We start from the raw sequence: 21,068 nt of genomic DNA, 5'->3' as shown, positions 1-21,068 counted from the left end.
TTTTGAAAGCAGCATTTATCTCTGGGTGTAAGCACAGAACTTTGGTATTTGTTAGGACACTGCAGGAGCCAGGGGTGCAAGGTAGCAATACTTGGAGCAAAAGAGGAAGTTAGGTTATGTCTGCGTACCTAACTCGAGCGCTGGGTCAGGGAACCACCAGCCCCAGCTGAGGGTAGACAGCCATCCTCAACCTGCTTCCGCCAAGTGTCTCATGAAATGGGGGAATCCCTGGGTGGCTCAGCGGTTTAGCGCCTGCCTTTGGCCCAGGGCGCAATCCTGGAGTCCCGGGATCGAGTCCCGCATCGGGCTCCCGGCATGGAGCCTGCTTCTCCCTCTGCCTGTATCTCTGCCTCTCTCTCTGTCTATTATGAATAAATAAATAAATAAATAAATAAATAAATAAATAAATCTTTAAAAAAAAAAAAGAAAAGAAATGGAGTGACGGGGGCAAACCGGAAAACAGACCTCAAGACACAATCCTCACCGACTCCTCTTCACAGATCTACATCCATGCATTTGCCCCCCAAAATGATCTAACGAAGGCGACTTCACAAAGCCAGATCCTGATCTTTCCAGCAGAAAGTTTGTCTTTGACAGGCAAGGGAAGGGGGAGATTTCAGCTGGTTAGTCCCAGGCCTCCAGAGCAAGACTGCAATGGTGGTGGCTCCTTCCTCCACATCCTGTCCTGGGAACCTAAGCAAGATACTGAACCTGATGCATCTTCATTTGTTCATCTGTAAAATGGGGGAAATGCTAACTATCAGAGAGCTGATGACACCAAGTAAGCACTCCATTGGTACTTGTCACTTCCTGCTGGATTCGGGAATGTGTGTTTCTGTGTCTGTGCATGAAATGAATCATCGACCAGAGACCGGATTCAATAACAGAGCAACTGGTTTTAAGAACAAGCAGTAGGAATGCTGGAGGCTGAAATGCTACATCAACGTGCAGTACAGATGTTTGAAGTTTTCTTACCAGACTATAAAAATGTTTACACAGTAATTAGGCCTGTTATCAGTACACAAACAGATTACATTCTACAGAATGAATGAACAGCTCAGAAACCCTCCCATTTTTCATCAGGTTCAGAGTGCTTTCCTAATTCTTGGGTTTACCAAAATAAATCCATTTTCTGACAACACGGAGCCACCGCTGAGTGCAGGGGAGTGGCGCTGGGGTGGGGAAATCCTTTACTCTCCCTGGGCTTCATCCTCCCCATCTGTAAAATGAGATCAAGGTCCCTGCTCCCTCTTCAACGCCATGGCTCCATTACATTACAATCATTCTCTTCTGAGCACACAGTCGCTCTTCTCTTCATCAAGAAAGGACGTGTTTAATTATGGTAATGATGGGGAAGATAGTAATTCTGCTGAATCGCATAATGAGACTCTAATCCCACTCTGTTCAGTTACGTTAACACTGAGTTTGGGGCTGCTCATTCCTGGCACATCAGACCCCAAATCCAGTCTTCACGGTAGAACCATGCAGACATATAGCTCCTCCCAAATGCATCTTCGATGGCTCCAAGTAACACTTCATTGAATGTTCTTCTTTTCCTGTTTTCAAGGGATAATATTCTGCTATAATAAATACATCACCAAAATAATTAGCTAAGCTCCCTAATTTGCACTTCTAAGTTTTCATATTGGCTAACTTTTGTTAAGGAAAAAAATGCAAGTGGTTTGCAATCATGATACCAACTCTTGGGCTCCAGTATTAGAACAATAATGTTTCAAGGCTCGGAGATGAACTTTTAATGAATATTTAATTGCTCTATTCTTTATAAGTATAAAGTGTGCTTTCGGTGAACACTCTGAATACCAAAGAAGCAAGATTCAGTTTCTCTTCAGCGGAGTTATGTGCTCAAGTTTTCCTAATGATTTTGTTGAAAGGGGAAAAAAGGTCATCTGGGTTTCAAGCTCTAGAAGAAAGAATTTTGGAGAGTAATTTGGATATGGTAATTTGCTATAACAATATTCCAAAATCCTTCAACAAAATACAGAGGTATCGGAAACACACAAGGGAAGAAAAAAAAAACCCTAACAATATATGTATGGAAATGTTAGTCTGGAGAACAAGAGTGCAGAAAGATGCTTTCATTTTTTTATGTTGTATTTCTGTGTTGCTTTAATTTCTTATTTAAAAAAAAATGTTTGCTTTCATCACTAAAAAATGTTTTTTAAGCATAAAACAAAGAGCCACCAATTGGACAGCTTGTCCAAAATAAACATCCTAATTTCTGTCCCAACCAGGACCGTGGGTTTGGGCATTAATATTTCCAGAAATGAAATGGGAAGGAAGAAGTGTATAAGAGTCTCACGACACTCCATTCAAGACACTTACAGTCATCAGCGTCTACATTTTAAAATTATGTTTTCCTGATTGTAAAAGAAATGTATGCTCATTTTCAAGAGTATAAAAATAATTTGTAATGACAAGATCTTTGGATAGTTCATATATTTAATCCACTTCTTTCCATTATTCCATACTATGTTTTTAAACAAAACTGGAATCATACCAGAGATGTGGTTTGGGTTGTACCCACAATTAATTGGTACAGTAGAAACCACTAACTTAAGGTCACCAAGGCATGTTCTCTCCATCTGTTACTCTTAAACACTACATTTTGTTTTACAGTACGATGGATAAAAACTCACTTTATTGTACCAAGGTAGTCCATACAGAATGCATAGCTGCCAGAGTGATCTTTTGAAAACATAAATTAAACTATGTGACTCGCCCACTTAAAACCCTCCAGGGGCTCCCATCAAATTCATTATAAAACCCGCACTCCACAAAATAAGTTCTCAGGCCCCCCATGAACTAGCCCCTGATTCTCTGAACTCATCTCCTGCCACACTACCCTCCTTCCTGTTCTTCTAATGCACCTGGCTTGTTCCTACCTCAGCACCTTTGCACTAGTTGCTCCCACCACCAGAAGTTCTTCTCCAGACCTTTCCCAACTTACCCAGCTTAAATATAGCTCTTCAGTGAGGACTTCGTTGACCACCCAATCTGAAGTGGCCCCTGCATCTGTCTCAGTTATATCTTCAAATTTTATTGCCTATTTTTATTTTTTATTGTGGATTACACTGCTAGAATACCATCTCTAATTCACCATGTTCCTCAGTACCTGAACCAGAGATGCTCAGGAAATATCAGTTGAATGAATGAAAATGTTTTCCAAGTATCCAGATTTGTGGGGCAGGAGATAAAGTAACCTACTTAAATAGGCCTTACGCACAGCAGCACCGGCCCTTAATGAGACTTTTTAAAATAGGTCACCACCTTCTCCTGCAGCCTGGTTATGGACAGCTGCCCGCAGCGCTGCCGGTGGGAAAACAAGTGAGTTACATGGTCTTGGCCCGACCTTTGTTTTGTTCATCCAGACCATCACCTAAACCAGAAACCCAGTGGCCACACTCTACCCTTCCCCTTCTCCTACTCCTACATCAATTAATCAGTAAGTCCTGCCAACTCTCCCTCCTGGGGAGGAGATGACCAGTGTCTATGCCACTGTCTTCCAGCAGGAGCATTCCAGCTTCCTTTCAGAAAACTCTCCCTCTCCCCATCCCAATGCCGTGCCCAAAGCTCTGCAAATCGGACACTTCCTCTGAGCATTAAGAAGGTAGCAGAATAATGGGATGATGAAGATGATGAAGATGATGGGTAAGTTTAGAGATTATTTACTTCCATAGTATCACCTGACAGGAACGGGAAGGTAACTCCTGCCAACCTTATTCCCATCCATCCCATAACTGATTCTTCAGATGCAAGCTCCCATCACTACTGCTAGTATAAGCTCTTTGTGTGTTTCAGGTTTTAGCCACAGTGGGTTTCTGTTGCCCCCAACCTTGCTGGTGTCCACATCTCTGGTCTTCTCCTTGGCAAACCCATTCTCCACAAAGTCCCCAACCAGACTTACCTAAAACTTGAAACTGACCACACTGCCCACCCCCAGTAGAGAAATGCTGAGCCCCTGATCCTCCATCATCCTCTCCATCATTCCAATCTCTTCTCTTGCCACTCCCTGCCTCCACCTCTAAGCTCCAGGAACTGCAAACTCCAAGCTGCTTGCTCATCCTATTTCTTCTCCATTGAGACACCCGTTCAAGGCTGACCACTCCATAATCATCAGTAAGCTGAGCTCAGACACCACTTCCATGCTAGGCTGGGTGCCTCCCGTCTCTGCTCACAAATGTGTATCCCTAACACATGGTCTGCCTTCCCCACTAAACTGTGAATGTTTTGATGACAGGCACTGTGTCATATTCATCTCTATATCCGTAACCACATAAGAGGCACTTAATGCATTTTAACAACAACAACAAAAATCCAACAAGATGTTAAATGATTAAAAACGTAATTCACGTTGAAAAGCCCATGTTGGATGCAACAATGTGTTTTTGTTTCCCTCCTTTCCAACCATACTCAGGACCACCCTCAAACTGGGCGACCGAGGGATCAGTCCAGGCTCTGGCCTCCTGAAGAATGGTTTCCTTGCTGGTCAGGATGCACGTCGTTTCAGAGGCTATTGCTGGTGACACTACCTGATGGCTCTCCATCATGAGAAGACATTTCAGACACTCTGACTACATCAGTTTAAGCCTTGAGTAAAGGGCAAAGATTCCACCTACCCCATACCAATGTGGGCACAGACAGGGAACAGGCAAGCAAAGAAGCAGCAGCAGCCTATAATCAAATCAACCTAGCCCGGAACCTCACAGAGCTCCAGTGTGGGCGCACATGGAGGGAGCCCCAGCACCCCCCCCCCCCCGCCCCAGATCTCCCCCGGTGCCTGAGCTTCCTCATCGGTAATGAGCAACCAGATGCTGACCTGGATTCACTCACCAAACATAGGGCACCCACTCAGGGGCTGACGCTAAACCAAGCACGGACGGTCAGAGGTTACTGAAACACTATTTGGCTCATAAGTAGCCATGTAGCGAGATCCCTGGGCTTAGAATCAAGAACCCCAGCCTCTGAGAATCAAACCCCAAACCCTGCCTCTTACCCACAAGCTGCAATGTCTCAGGGAAGTTATTTGACCTCCCTCGCTTGGCATCAATTTCCAAAGAAGAAAAAAGAAGGATAACATGAACCCAAATGTGGAAAAGTGGCTGGTACTGAGTCGGGTCTCAGAAGGCTGAATTAAGAGGGTCTCCAAAGACCTCAAATCCCCCAAGTCCTACTAGAGCCAGAGAATTCCCCCCAATATGAGAACTAGCGCCCCCTTCTGCCACCCAGTGAGCACTGCATGGGCTGCCAGTGCCGAGGGGCTGGGGCACCAGGCCCAGGGACCAGCTCACAGGTACCTCTCCCCAGCTGCTGCCCCAGGAGCATACCCGTCCTCGCAAGGCCACTTGCTCCGCAAAATAAATTTCTAGGCTAGAGCCCAACCCTGCCCAATATTTAAGCCCTGATCACAGGCCTCCCACTTTGTAGATAAATGTTCAACTCAACCATGCAGCTGTCGTACATACAGGCGCCCTCACCTCACACCACCCCATCCCATCCCCAGCACCCCTTAGTGAGAAAAGGGAGTTGTGTGTCTTCATCAAGTCCCACCTATCATTTTCTCCACAGAACCAGCTGAATTAAATTACTCTCCTTCTAAAAAGCCCTTATTTTGCACCCTCACTAAAGGCCTGATTGCTGGCAATATTAACGTTCAGAGTTCAGAGAAAGGTGATCCTGATGAACAATTCTAAGAAGATTTAGCGCTCCTCCAATAAAATATCCTCGGGATTGTGTTACCGGAGTGTTTTGTTTTCATTACTCCACTTGGATACATCCAGTGACCAACTTCAGTGCTGTAGACCAGCTTCTCAGTAAACAGAGCTGCTCTTCAGGCAGCCACTGCCATGAAAAACCCACACGTCTGCAGTGAACTTTGCCAGGGGTGCGACGCTGCTGGGCTTCCACCAGGCAGGCCACTGGGGCACACAGCCCAGGCCATCCATGGGGCATTCGTGGGGGCGCCAGGGACAGCCTAAGGGGCTAGCAAAGTTATGCAGCTCTAGGAATGAATCCTAAACCGACCTCAGGCACAACAGACCTCAGGCCCAGCAGAGGTCTGGGTTGCCACCTCAGACTTCGGTCAGAGCCTCAGATAAACAAACATCAAATACACTTGGGATGCCACCAACACTCCCTTCCACCCTACAAAGTCAAAATAAAAACCACCAACAAGTGAGGAGAAGAGCTGGAGTCCGACTCCCACTAAAAAAAAAAAAAAAAAAAAAAAAAAAAAAGTCCTGCTCTAGCCTCAAGACAATTTCACACCAAATGGCTTTAAAACCCTTTCCAAAGCTCTGATCCCCGAATTGAAAAAGAGTTTATCTTTTTGACCGAAAGCCAGCAGTTAAAGCAGCAGAACATAGCAATCTGAAGTTAGAGGAGTTTCCCACTTGCACAAATGCTGTGTGTCTGGACATCCAGGGGGCAGAAGTCTCCCCACTGTTCCCAGAGAGGTCACCCAGCCCGACCACCGAGGAGGCTCCCGTGCACGCGCCAAAGCCATCATCAGTAGCATCCTCAGGCTTGAGCGGGCACGACCCAACGCGGCCCCGCACAGCAGGCGCTCTCGCTGCTCTCCGAGCCCGGGAAAGTCTCCTTTTCTGCGGAAACGTAGGCTGGGGCCTGGGGATGGCGCCCCAGTCTTGGCACCCGAGGAACTGCAGGCACACTTTACCTGGGCTCAGGGCTTGCAGCCGACCGCTCGCGAGGCGCCTTCCTCACTCGCCTCCGCAAAGCGTAAAAGAGCAGCGGGAAGCGCCGCGGCGGGGGGCGGGGGGCGGGGGCCGAGGGCGCACGCGGCCGGGCCCGGGAGGCGGGGGGCGCAGCCCGGGTCCCCGCCGCGCCAGCACCCGTCGGGGGTGCCCCGAGGCCCGCCCCAGAACTACCTGCTGCTGCCTGGCGCCCTCGGGCCAAGTCTCGGGAAGTTCGCTCCCCGTCGCGCCGGTCCGGGGGGGCTGGGGCCCCGCGGAATCCCCGGCTGCCCGGGACCACCGGGGCCCGCCCGGGGAGCTGCTCGGGGCCCGGGGACCCGCCGAGCGGCGGCCTCCGGGGCCCCCCCCGGTCACCCCGCGCTCCCCGGGGCCCGCGGACCCCCCCCCCCCCCGGCGGGTGGCGGCCAGGAGCGTGCGCCCAGGAGGGCGAGCGGCCGCGCCGGGGCCGGAGGTGGAGGGAACCCTGCGTCCCGCCCTCCGATCGCCATGACTCCGGCTCCCCGAGACCTGGACGCCGCCCTGCTCCCCCACCTGGCTGCGGTGAGGCTCCCCTGCTCCCCGTCCTTCCCGCGGCCGGCGCCCAGCCTCAGCCCGCGCGGTCCGGGACGCCCGAGCCGGACCTCCGCGGCCCTTCCCCGCCCCGCGCCGCCCCAGGGGAGGGCCAGGTGTCTGGGCGCCCCCGCCCCGGGCCTCCTGCCCGCACCAACAGGTATGGGAGGCGGGCGGGCGGCCCGCTCGGGGCCGGGCCGGGGCGGGGGCGGGGGCGGGGGGCGCGGGGGCGCGGGCGGGGGCGGGGGCGCGGGCGCGGGCGGCCAAGGCACTCACCTCTGGCTGGGCCGGGGCGGCCGCGCGGGCCCGCTGCCCCGAAGCCCGGTTCCGAGGCGCCTCCGCGCGGCGCGGGGGGCTTCCTCCGAGGCCCGCAGGGAGGGGGCGGCGCGGCCGCGGGCGCCGGCGGGCAGCGCTCAGCCTGGCGCTCACACCCCCGGCCGGCAGCCGCGTCCCCGAGCCGGCATCCTCGCCGCCGCCGGCTCCCACGGCGCCCCGGGCCGCTCCCCAAGCGCGCGCCGGGCCGGCGCGAGCCCCTCGTCGGCTCGGAGCGCGATCCGGGCGCGCTCCGCCCTGTCCTTGTCCTCCGCTCCCGTCCGGGGCCGCGTGCCCCGCACCCGCACCCGCACCCGCACCCGCACCCGCACCCGCACCCCCGCGCGGCGCGCTCCTCTACCCCTCCCGCTCCCGCTCCCGCTCCCGCTGGCCGTGCAGAGCCCCGGCGCGCGGGCTCAGCCCATGTGCGCGGCTGCCTCGCTGCGCCCCGGAGCCCAGTGGCCGAGGCCCCGCCGGAGTTGCGCGCCCCAGAAACTCCATGCAGCTCCGGCCTCCTCCCCGGCTCCTCCCCGGCCGGCCCCCGGGGCCTGGAGGCCGCCCGCAGCGCCGTGCGCGCTCAGCCTGCGCCCGCGGCTCGCGAGCCGGGGTCCAGGGCTCGCCTCGGCCGCCCGCGCCCGGGCCTCTGCGAGGGACGGGGAGCCCCCACCCCACCCCACCCCCACCCCTCCGCCTCTCCAATGGCTCCCTCGGTTTCCAGGCAGCGCAACCTGAGGAACGCCTCGGCGCGCGCGCACACACGGCACACACGCGGGGGGCGAGCTGCAGCTCGGCAGACGGTCCTCCTTTTCCTCCCCAAAGGAGCTGCCCACGTTAACTCCGGCAAACTGCTGCTTCTCCGTATTGGACAACTCGCCAAGCGCCCCCCACCTTAACCGCTTCGTCCCCGGGCCACAGTCACACCTGCGGCCGCGCCCGGGGGGGGGGGGGGGTGGCGAGCGGAGGGGCGGGAGCCGAGTCCGGCCGGCCCACGCCTGCTCCAGCCACCCCGCGCCCACCCCTGACCCCGCTCGCCGCAGCCCGACAGCACCTGCTTTGGCCCCCGCTTCGCTTTCCAAGGTCACAGGATGGGTCTGAGGAGCGGGGAGAGGGCGCTTGGGCACAGGTGTGAGCCGGGGCCCTCTGCCACCGCCCGGTGCTGACCTCTCCAAGTCCGTGCCCGGACCCTTAGTCTCTCTGCCCCACGCCTCAAGGGCAACATTCTAGCTCAGAGTCTCCAGTCAACTTTCCAGTCCACAGCAGTCTACCTCTCCTGTGCCCAGCGGCTGACAGAATGCACGTTGCAACAGAGGCTGGTGTTGTCAAGCAAAAGAAAAAAAATCCACACACCAAGGTGGGTCTCAGACCGCCTAGGAGACAGATGCCTTCCGGTGCCTTTCTGCTCCTCCCCAGGGTGTGCCAAGGGAGAAGGAACAACCCACCTGGCTGCAGCAAGCTAGTCCTTCCTTACAGCACCCTCCTTTCCAGGGTCCCAAGTTTCTTGTCCCCTCTAGGTGGCAGAAAGACTGCTCACCAGCTCAGATGCGTCCGGTTCTCAGAATCAAAGAATAAGGTATATATAAACATTCTTACACCAATCAGGAACAAAGCAGGCGATACTGCCATCAGCCTCTGGTCCAAACAGCTCAGCAATCACCCCTCTGCTGGCTGGTGCAGCTGCCAAGGGAATGTGGGCATTGGCACTGCCAGCCAGACACACAAGTTAATCAGGGTCCCCTCCTTGCCAGGCTTGCAGCCTGGGCATGGTTCCTCTGAGTCTTCATAACATTCAACACGGGCACCATTCCTTTGGCATTTAGCACTTGCTACCCTGTGTTATTACTATCTTTTCTTGAACCAGTCCTGCTTCCCCCAGATTATCTTCTTGAGCCACCGGCGGAGTCTTTTGTCCTTAGTTTGGAGATGCATTGAAATCATTTTCAGAGATTTCCATGAAGGGTTGCAGGCAGAGGAACAGAGTTCGTGGGGTCTTGGTATGATCTTTTCCTGTGATCTCTCCATTTGCATGAAAACTGCATCTTCTAACAGTCTGTTGTGTCTGTAAGCAATTGTTTTGTCACTTTCTGCGTGTCAACAGGGTCACCCAAAACCCCTAGGCAAGTCTATTATAATAAAAAAAAGGGGTGGGGGGGGGAGAAAACCACAGGCCCAGGCCCAAAATGGTGTCATCTAGACGGAATTGCCAAACTCGGGCTTCATTCCCCAATCTAAGTGCAGTTTCATCCTCCCTCAGAAATTTAATGTTAACAGGTTGGCCAGGAATTTGTTAATCCGTGCCAATGAGTTCACCACCTGGGCCCTCACTAGCCCCCCAAAGGAAGGGGAGGCCCCCTACATGCTAAGACCCTAGCCTTTCTGCCCTGGAAAGCAGATCTGACTGGCACAATCCTTTTCTTTTGCTAATAACAGTCTTGCCCCCCCCCCCATAAAACCCTTCCAGTACATACAACTCCTCATACAGCCTCTCTACTTGCTAGATGGGGTGCAGCCTGATTCATGAATCATTTAATAAAGCCAATTAGATCTTCCAATGTACTGGGTTGAATTTTCACAGCATGCACATGATGGGGTTTCCTGGTAGAAGGTATGGGTCACCACTTAACCAGACTAGGATACATCTGGCAGGAGGTCTCTGCCCTCCCTGCCTGTGTGGACTTGGGCCAGTTGTGTGATCTCTCTAAATCTCACTTTCCTCATCTGTAAAATGGGGATAATTACGGTATCTCCTCCATCAGGTTGTTGTAAAGATTAAATGTGATCTTGTGAAAAAGCAGTCCCTTAGAGAGGAGTCACACAAATCACTTCTGGACATCAAAGAGGCTTTCAGCAAAAGTTGGCTGTTTTCATTGTCAGTGAGCAGTTAACACAAACCAAAGTTAGCTTGGGGAAAAGATCAAGGTTCTTTCTTCTGGAAATACTACTCTCAGCAGACCTCAAAAACTAAAGAAGCCAGGGGCACAGACTTTCGTGAACATTTGCAATGCAGTTTCCTTGGTCTTACCAACAACGACTATTTTAAGGTTAAGAGAGTTGCAGGTTCAAAGGCCTGCAATACCCTTGCTCCAACTTCTATAGGTGTTTATTAAGGGTCAAAGTGTGTTCAGTCTATATTAAGGGTCAAAATTGTGTCTGCCCCTTCCTGTTAAAATGCCAAAGAAAATTTTGTACCAATTATCAGAAAGGAAGCTAAAAGCAACATAGAAGAAAATAGGTGGGAGGGACTTCCCTTTATCCAGCATTTGTAGCTGGATTTAGCATAAGTATTCTCTCCAACCCAGAATAATACAGCCCTCTAGGAGAAAGCTAGGGATAGAGGGTAACTTCCTTCTACCACCTACCCCTAGCTTTGAGACTCCAAGTGACAAATAGGACACTTGCGCAACAGCAACCTCACCACCTGGTAATCATTTTCTGACATGGCCAAAGTCATTCCTGCCTCTACCTTATCCCTGTCCCCTACCTTTTCTTCTTTGCCTTTACTTTCAAGAAACACATATACTTTGAGTGCCCAAGACACCCCAGGGTAGAGGGGAAGGAAGGGGTCTGGTGTGTTCCAAACAGAAATGGGCAGGAAAAGAAGAATCATGTGGGTGTGTACATGCTGGAAGGTAAAGCTTTTCATGTATTCCATCAAAATACAGGATTTAGAATGCGTTGGATTTTTTACAACACGCATTTTCTACTTTGTGGCTAGAGGTTTTAGAGTGGTTTGTTAGGCAGCAACAGATAAGGAGAACAAACTTTGGTATCTGGAAGCAGGCTGCTGCTGCTGCATAAAAACTGAACACACTGGCTTTCTTTCAGATTGAACAATGGGCAAGAGCAGTGCCTTGAAAAACTGTTTTAGCCAAAGCTGCACAGGCCTCAAGGAGACTCTTGGAGAGGACTTGAAGGACACTGAGGGAATTGCTCCTGCAGACTATACGATAGAGTACCTGAGTCATGTACTCGTAGGACAGCGAGCAAAACTGTTGCCTCTCATAATGTGACAAACAAGAAGGTACCTAATGAACTCATGGATCTGACAAGGGAGACTTCCAAGACTTCCCTTTCCACAGAAAGGGCCAACTGAATTTTCCTAGATGCTGATGATAAAAGACAAGCAGAGATGCATTAAAGAAAAAACTATTCTTTGGGGTTTTTTTTCTGTAGAATTTAGAGGAAATAGAAAGAACCAGGACATGCTGGTACATTCTAGAGATCTCCAGGCAAAGGCTAACAAATCCAGGGCAATAAAATGTGGTCTCTGGATAAAGATTAAGTTGAAGATGGAGCAAGAAGATCCTTTGTTAAGACCTCACACATTTTTAAGGGCATGCCTGGAAGAGCTTCTAAGAATCTGTAACATGTTCGCTTAGCAGCTTCACCAGGGGTTAATGATAGAGAAGGGCGATTCTTCAAGAAATATGTAAGATTGGCTTTTGTCCAATGGATAAATTATAATTTGAATCAAAGGAACACTTAGTGATTTAAAGAGAATATATCAGCTTGGGACAAAAAGAGACTGAGACAGTACAAAAGCAAAGGAGACCATCGAGTCCCCAGTCTTCACAAGGTAGTGAACAGGCTGCAAACACGCACACAGGCTGCTGTTTCTTATGGGAGACAAGCTGGATTTCAGTATTGCTATAATCAGTGAGCACTACAGGAAACAGCTCCCGTGTCCCCCTTTATTGGATGTGAGGTCTATTACAGGTGTTACATCTCTGTCTCACCTGTGTATGTTCAGTGTTCAGGGAAGGGCAGAGAAGTTGACAGATCTTCACAGATCTCCAGAGAGCCTCATCCACACCTGAACCTGTTCTAGATAAACAAATCCAGGACCTCAAGCCTGAGCCTGGGGCCACAAGGAGGTGAATTTCTCTGAAGCTTTTAGATGTTTCTGTGTATTTTTCATGTTGGAATAATGTAAATAATTTTTTACTATGAAGAATTAATTATGACCACAAACGCTTTAATATTCCTCTTCAAGAGCTGAGATCTACGTCTCCCTGCCCTTGAATCTGAACAGGATCTATTAATTCTTTAATAGAATATGCAAATTATTTTGTGTTGGTTTCCAAGCCTCAGACTTAAGAAACTAGAAGCTTCCATTTCCTGTCCCTTGGAACACTTTCCTGAAGCCCAGAATCACTCTATACAGAGTTCAGGTACCATGTTGTGAGGCAGCCCAAGCTTTCTTGTGTGGAAAGGCTACAAGAAAGGATGGTGGGAGGGAGAGATAGAGGAAGGACGGAAAGAAGGAATGAAGGAAGTCAGGCAGGAAATAAGGAAGGAAGGAAGATCTGGACAATATTCAGATACAGAATATTCAGATATTCAGATATTCCTCCAGATATTCAGGCCCCTGCTGTAACATTCTTCTCAGCTGAGGCCCAAGATATTGTAGGGCAGGGACAAGCCATCCTCACTCTACCTGTCTGAATTCCTGACCCACAGACTAGAAGAGGTAATAATAAATTGGTGTTTTAAGCCACTTTTGGGGAGTAATTTGTTATTGACAACAGATAACCAGAATATTTTGCTACCTCGAAAAGAGTCCAGGCTATATCATAAAGTGAGAAAAGCAAATTGCAATAAAACATATATGATACAATTTTTGAAAAAGAAAACTTTGAGGATCCCTGGGTGGCGCAGCGGTTTGGCGCCTGCCTTTGGCCCAGGGCGGGATCCTGGAGACCCCGGATCGAATCCCACATCAGGCTCCCGGTGCATGAAGCCTGCTTCTTCCTCCGCCTGTGTCTCTGCCTCTCTCGCTCTCTCTCTCTGTGACTATCATAAATAAAATAAAAAATAAAAAAAAGAAAAAAAAAAGAAAACTTTGTATGTCGTACCCATATATATATATGTATACAATATATCTGCACAGAATATAATTGTAATAACGTCTATTATCTGACTAACTGTAAAGAATCACTATTGGAGGGCCTTCTACTTATTAGTTTATCTAGAAGTAGAGCATATATGAATGCCCTACAACAAATATATTTTTTAATATTGGCTTAATTTTGTTAAATGAGAAAAATATGTCCTACATTTATTTTATTTCAAAGTAATAAATATGTAGAATATACCTACAAAAAGAATAACACATTCTGCTCCTAAAACAACCAAAACAGTACATTTACTCTATTATAGGATTATTAATGAAATGAGATTATGTTGACACATATGCTGATAATTCTTTTAATATCTAGAATAAAGCCAAATTCAAATTATCAACAAAGGAAAAAAATCCTGAAGACTAGCTTCAGGAGTAACACTAGACCACAGAACAAAAATGAACCAAGAAACACAGAAGGCAAAATGTTATCATTGGGTTTATTCATTCAGTTAGGTTACGTATGAAAGTAAGAGACAAAATATTTTCCCAATGAAACAAATGAGGAAAAGAAAAAGCTTTTTACTGTTTCTGAAAAAAATATTTCAAAGACTTGTATCAAGAATTTTTTTTAAAAAAGAATGGAATCAAAACTAAGAACTCAAGAGAGGAATCAAGAACCCAGAAGGAAGGCAGAGGCATTCTTGTGAACCTGACAGTCTCTGCTACCTTTACTTTTGAAACATCAACTGATTCCAAGTAGCACTGGGCCAAAAGGCCAAAAAGGAAAGTTACATTGCAAGGATTTTTGAGATTTTTGATGGAGAGAAAATAATTGGGTTTCAGCACTACTGAGATAGCTGGGACCAGAGGGAGCAAAATGCTCAGGAAATGAAACCTCAGAAAAGTGAAAGCAACCTTCAGCTTCACTTTCTCCCCAAAGAAATATGCCTCCTTTGATGCTGTAGGGGGTGAAAGGTAAAGAAACGAAACCCAGCAGGAGCTAAGTAGTTTCACAGTGAAGGAGGATATGCAGGAGTCTCACAACACCTGCAGAACAAATAACAGTTTACAACCTACTGTGGAGGAAGGGCACTGATTAAACACCCAGGGTTTCAGGTGAAGCTCTTGAAAGACTGTATGCATGAAGACAAGAGCAAGCCAAAAGCCTTGGGAGAATCAACTCCCTTTTTCAAATTACCTCAATTACTGGTCAGCAAAAGGTGATTTGCATATGTTCTAACTGCCAGTCAAATGAAAATGCAGGGACAGAACAACATATAGAGACACTATAATATTTCATATATAATATCTGGCATTTAATCAAAAATTGCCAAGGGACGCCTGGGTGGCTCAGTAGTTAAGCGTCTGCTTTGGGCTCAGGTCATGATCCCAGAGTCCTGGGATCAAGTCCTGCATCTAGCTCCCCGCAGGGAGCCTGCTTCTCCCTCTGCCTATGTCTCTGCCTTTCTCTGTGTGTCTCTCATGAATAAATAAATAAAATCTTTAAAAAAAATTGCCAAGCATCCTGGCAGATGACAGGATTAAGAAAATTAAGAAAGAAAAAAAAGCAGTGAAAAAACAAACAAGGAAAACATAGGCAATCCAGTTATTGGAGATGTGTAAAATAAACACTAAAACAATTGAGATAATTTTTTTTCAAGAAATTAAATGCTAAGACAAAGTAATTCACCAGGGAAGAACTAGAATGTATTTTAAAAACAGAATTAAATAACAATTCTGGAACCAAACAAAAATATAATAACTTAATAGATGTGCTTAAAGCAGATTTAACAAAAGAGAATAATGAACTGTTAATTAGGTCAGTAGAAAATATCGTACTGAAGAAAAGAATGAAAACAGAGAAAAGAGGGACGCCTGGGTGGCTCGGTGGTTGAGCATCTACTTTTGGCTCAGGTCGTGGTCCCAGGGTCCTGGGATCAAGTCCCGCATTGGGCTCTTGCAGGGAGCCTGCTTCTCCCTCTGCCTATATCTTTGCCTCTTTCTGTGGATCTCTCATGAATAAATCAATAAAATATTTTAAAAAGAAAGTAGATAAAAGAGTTTGAGAAAGACATAGGACGTGGTAAACAGCCAAACATATAAATTGAAGTTTGAAAAGGAGAGAAAGAAGGGAATAAATGCAGTATTGGCTGAGAATTTTCCAAAACTGAGAAAGACATTGAGCCACAGATCTAGGAAATCTTAGAAATTCCAAGCAGGATATGTTCAAAGAAAGCCACACATAGACAATCATAATTAGACTTCCAAAAACCAAAGACAAAATATTAAGAGAGGCTAGTCTCTCGCAGTCTGGCTTGCTAAGCATAATGCCTCCTAGGTCCATCCATGTTGTCACAAATGACAGGATACCATCCTTTTTATGGCTGCATAATATTCCTTTCTGTGTATGTATGTATGTGTGTGTGTGTGTGTGTGTCACATCTTCCTTATACATTCACCTAATGATGAACACTTGGGTTCCTTCTATACCTTGGCTATTGTTAATAATACTACAATAAACATAGGGTTGCATATATCTTTTGGAATTAGTGTTTTCATTTTCTTTGGATAAATACCCAGTAGTGGAAGGGCACCTGGGTGGCTCAGTCAATTAAGTGTTTGCCTTCGGCTCAGGTCATGATCCCAAGGTCCTGGAATTGAGTTCCACATCATGATCCCTGATCAACAGAGAGTCTGATTTTTCCTCTACCCCTCTCCCCTGCTTGTAGTCTCTTTCATGCTTTCTCTCTCAAATAAACAAAAAATATTTTTAAAAATAATAAATACTCAGTAGTGAAATTATTGAATTACATGGTATTTCTATTTTTAATTTTTTGAGGAAACTCTACACTGTTTTCCACAGTGGCTGTATCTAAATTAAATAAGTTGGACTGAGAAAGACAAATGCCATGATTTCACTCATATGTGGAATCTAAAAAAAAAAGAAAGAAGAAAGAAGAAAGAAAAGAAAAGAAAAGAAAGAAAGAAGAAAGAAAGAAAGAAAGAAAGAAAGAAAGAAAGAAAGAAAGAAAAGAAAGGGAGACTCAGTAGCTCAATCAGTTAAGTGTCTGACTCTTGATTTCAGTTAAGGTCATAATCTCAGGGTCATGAGATCAAGCCCTGCATCAGGGAGTCTGCTTCTCTCCTCCCTCTCCCTCTCTCTCTCTGCCTCTCCCTCTGCTCTCTTTCTTTCTAAAATAAATCTTTTTAAAAATGAATAAATAAACAAAAAGAAGAATCAGACCTATAAGTATGGAGAACAAACTGCTGGTTGCCATAGGGGACAAGGGAAGATAGGATGGGGGAAATGGTTGAAAGAGAGTGAAAGATACAAGTTTACAGTTTTAGAATGAATAAATCATGAGAATAAAAGACACAGCATAAGGAATATAGTCAATGATGCTGTAATAGTGTTGTATAGTGACAGATGGTAGCTACACTTGTGGTGGGCATAGCATTATGTATAAACTTGTTGAATCACTATATTATCCACCTGAAATTAATGTAACATTGTGTGCCAACAATATTCAAATTAAAAAAAAAATAAGTCACAGAATAAAAAGTACAGCAAAGGGAATATAGTCAATAATATTGTAATAATGTTGCATGGTGACAGATCATAACTACATTTATGGTGATCAAAATTGTTGAGTCACTATGCTATACACCTGAAACTAACATGACATTGTATGTTAACTATAATTATAAAAAAAAAGTTAATTATACTTTAATTATTTTTTAAAAGGGGAAAAAAGAAGCCAGTTCCTTTCTCCTGGACACACACATGCACGTGTACTCAACTTTAACAGCCAATGACATTTCATCAGAGATGATAAAAGTTAGTATATCTCACAACTATTGATATAATCTTTGGCATGCTAAAAGAAAATAACCGTACACCAAAAATTCTGAGTGCAGTGAAAATACTCAACAAAAAGAGATGAGGAATTTTTGCTTCTGAGCTAGTAGCAGACTTGTTCCCAACTGTTTTTTTTTTTTAAGATTTTATTTATTTATTCATGAGAGACACAGAGAGAGAGGCAGAGACATAGGCAGAGGGAGAAGCAGGATCTCCACAGGAGCCCAGTGTGGGACTCGATCCCAGGACGTCAGGATCATGCCCCGAGCCAAAGGCAGATTCTCAACCCATGAGCCACCCAGGCGTCCCACTCCTGTTAATTGGAACACTAGACAAAATATATTAATTCACTGTTTTCAATAATGGAACCAGGGGATCCCTGGGTGGCTCAGCGGTTTAGCGCCTGCCTTTGGCCCAGGGCGCGATCCTCGAGTGCCGGGATCGAGTCCCGCGTCGGGCTACCTGCATGGAGCCTGCTTCTCCCTCTGCCTGTGTCTCTGCCTCTCTCTCTCTATGTCTATCATGAATAAATTAAAAAAATAAATCTTTAAAAAAAAATAATGGAACCACAACCAGTGCAGAACTATGATCCATATGAGAAGAGAAACAAATGAGATGAGCCCTACAATTGTCCAGCTTTCTTCCTGGAGGCATTTTTCTGTACCATTGTAAAAGAAAAAGAAACAAAAGCAGAGCACAGTAGTCTCATTGACTTGGGTAGATAGAAATCAGAATTCATGGAGGCTTAGGCAGCTGGAATTTGTCAAGCAGAGAACTGAAGAGAGAAAACTATGCACATAAAAAGCTGAGAAAAACTCCATAGAGATTATTTTGAGTTCCTGGTTAATAACTAAAATTTGCATATATTGGATAAGATTCCATGTGGTCAGGCATAGGTGGAGAGCCATAACTTGAATAATTCTTAGAGGTAATAAAGAACTGGAAAGCATTCAAGTTTTGATGATCCCAAGTGAAGAAAACATCTGGGATTACACTAGAGACACTCTGTGGATTGTACCTTAGTAGTTGTAGTAGTTAGACTAAACTAGTCTAAATAAACTAGTATTAAGGTAGAGGCTATTCTATTGTTCTAACAAAACTTGGGGATCCCTGGGTGGCTCAGTGGTTTAACGCCTGCCTTTGGCCCAGGGCGCAACCCTGGAGTCCCAGGATCGAGTCCCACGTCAGGCTCCCGGCATGGAGCCTGCTTCTTCCTCTGCCTGTGTCTCTGCCTCGCTCTCTCTCTCTCTCTCTGTCTATCATAAATAAATAAATAAATAAATAAATAAATAAATAAATAAATAATCTTTAAAAAAAAAAAACTTAAAAATGATCAAAAGGATCAAGCTAATTCTCAAGCAACTTATCTGCCTAAAAAACAAACTTCAAAAGTCTTAAAGAACTGCAAAATCCAGAGATTCTACAATGTAACATTCAGTGTCCAAAGAAACAGAAGCAAAAATACCAAGAATGATGAAATTAGCAGACCAGGGCTTTTGTATAGTTACCGCAAATATGCTCAAGGATTTAAAGAAAAATATGAACACAGTAAAGAAAAGAACAGAAACTATTTTTAACAACTTAATGCAATTCTAGAGCTGAAAATATATTTGGAGAATATATATTTGGAAAATATATATTAATAAATAGTCACTGATAGGCTTAACATAAGATTAGATGCTAAGGGAAAAAGAAAAATGAACTGAAAAACACAGCAATAGAAGCCAAAGTGCAGGAAAAACAATGCCTGGGAAAAATAGAGTTCAGTGACTTGTATGACATATCAAGCAGTCTAACATATGTTTGATTTTAATACCTGAAGTGTGTGAGCATGAAAAAGTCAGTAGGGCAGAAAAAATATCTGAATAAGTAATAGCTAAAATTTTCCATATTTGATAAGAGCTACAAATACACAGACCCCAGTGGCTCAAGTACCCTAAGCAAGATAAAAAAGGAAACTACATCATGTACATCATAATCCATTTACTGAAAACTAGTAGCAAAGAGAAAAATTAAAGTAACCAGAGGAAAGAGACATATCAAGAGAACAAAGATAAGAATCGACTAACTTCTTTTCAGAAATAATGCAAGCCAGAAGACAATGGGAAAAAAAGTACCCTGAATATACTATAAGCATCAACAACAACATTCTTCAACTATGAAGGTAAAATAAAGTTGTTTAGGTAAACAAAAAGTAAAATAATTTATAGCTATCAAGCTGAAGTAAAATGATAGCAGATCAAAACTTAGGAGAGAAGAAAGCTAGAAATGGATAAATATGTGAGTAAATACAAGCAATTTTTCCTGTATTTTTTTTTTGTTTCTTTAAAGGTAGCTGTCTGATTAAAGAAAATAATAATACCAATGTATTATGGAACTTATATGTATAAAGTAAAGTATATATGACCCAAAAAAGCACAAAAGATGGGAAGGAGGGAATAAAAGTATACTGTTAAAAGGTACTGACATTATCCGTGAAATAGTATAATATTATTCTATATATCATAGAAATATTAATCATAAGAAGGCTGAAACAGCTATATTAACGTCAGACAAGAAATACTGCCAGAGATAAATAGGGTTGATTCATAATGGTAAAGGATCAATTCATTAAGGAAATACAACAATCGAAATGTAACTATAACAAACTTTAAAAATACATGATGTACAATATATGAAGAAAACAAATCCACAAACAGTAGAAGATTTTAACACACCTCCTTCAGTAATTAATAAGACGTGTAAAGATATATACTTGTCAAACACTAGCAAATAACTTGACCAAATTAAATTTATAGAGCACTGCATTAACCACTGCAGGATATAGTCTTTTCAAGCACACATGGAATGTTCATAAAGGATAGAGTATATGTTGGGCCACAGAAAAATTCTCAGAAAATTTAAAAGTACTGAGTTAATACAGAAAACATTCTCAGACTACAATGGAAATAAGTTGGAAATCAATAACAATAATACACCTGGAAAATTCTCCAGTATTTTATGAGTAAAATACAGTTTTACGTATTGCATAAATCACGAAGTAAGTTTAAAATATTTTGAACCAAATGTAATGAAAACACAATGTGTTAAAATTTGTTCTAGAACTGCAGCTAGAACAGTGCTTAGAGGAAAAATTTTAGCTTAAAATGCATTTTCAGAAAAAGAGAAAGGGTTTAAAACCAACTTGTTTTTAAAGATTTTTTTTATTTATTTGACAGAGAATTAGAGATCACAAGCAGAGGGAGCAGTAGAAGGAGAGGGAGAAGCTTCCTGCAGAGCAGGAAGCCCAACAAGAGGCTTAATCCCAGGACCCTTGTACTAGTATCATGACCTGAGCTGAAGGCAGATGCTAAACCAACTAAGCCACTCAAGTGCCCCAAAAACCAACTTTCTAAAATTCTACTTTAAGAAGCTATAAAAAGAACATCAAATTAAATCCAAATAAAATAGAAGGAAATAATAAAGAGCAGAAATTAATGAAGTAGAAACTGGACAAACAATAGAGAAAAATAAATGAAAATGTCAGTAAAATTGATGAGTCCCTAAGTAAGACTTAAAAGTATGGAGAAAATACAAATTACCAAATCAGACATGATGAAGGGAGTTTACCATAGATCCTAAAGACAGTAAGAATAACAAAGGACTATTATAAATAAATTTATTCCAAAAAAGTCGACAACTAAATAAAATAGAATTCTTTGAAAAACCACAAATTAACAAAACAGATCCAAGAAGAGATAGAAAATCTAAATAGTACTATATCTTTTAAAGAAAT

At 44.9% G+C, this 21,068-nt stretch overlaps 1 protein-coding gene across 2 annotated transcripts in view; it reads right to left on the bottom strand.

Moving 5' to 3' along the window:
* Positions 1 to 21,068, bottom strand: part of CALN1 (calneuron 1) — a 521,841-nt gene that overhangs the window by 406,452 nt on the left and 94,321 nt on the right. Inside the window, exon 1 of one of the 2 annotated variants that reach the window (XM_041750713.1) lies at positions 7,557 to 7,877. The exons of the other annotated variant lie outside the window; for it this stretch is intronic. The gene's annotated coding sequence lies outside the window, so the exon portion shown is untranslated. Of the gene's footprint in view, positions 1 to 7,556; positions 7,878 to 21,068 lie in introns of those variants that run through there. 2 annotated transcript variants of the gene reach the window in all.

Source organism: Vulpes lagopus, chromosome 3 (genome assembly GCF_018345385.1).
Source record: "Vulpes lagopus strain Blue_001 chromosome 3, ASM1834538v1, whole genome shotgun sequence".
In the NCBI taxonomy this organism is placed as follows: domain Eukaryota; kingdom Metazoa; phylum Chordata; class Mammalia; order Carnivora; family Canidae; genus Vulpes; species Vulpes lagopus.
This window is presented reverse-complemented; position numbering and strand designations above follow the sequence as displayed.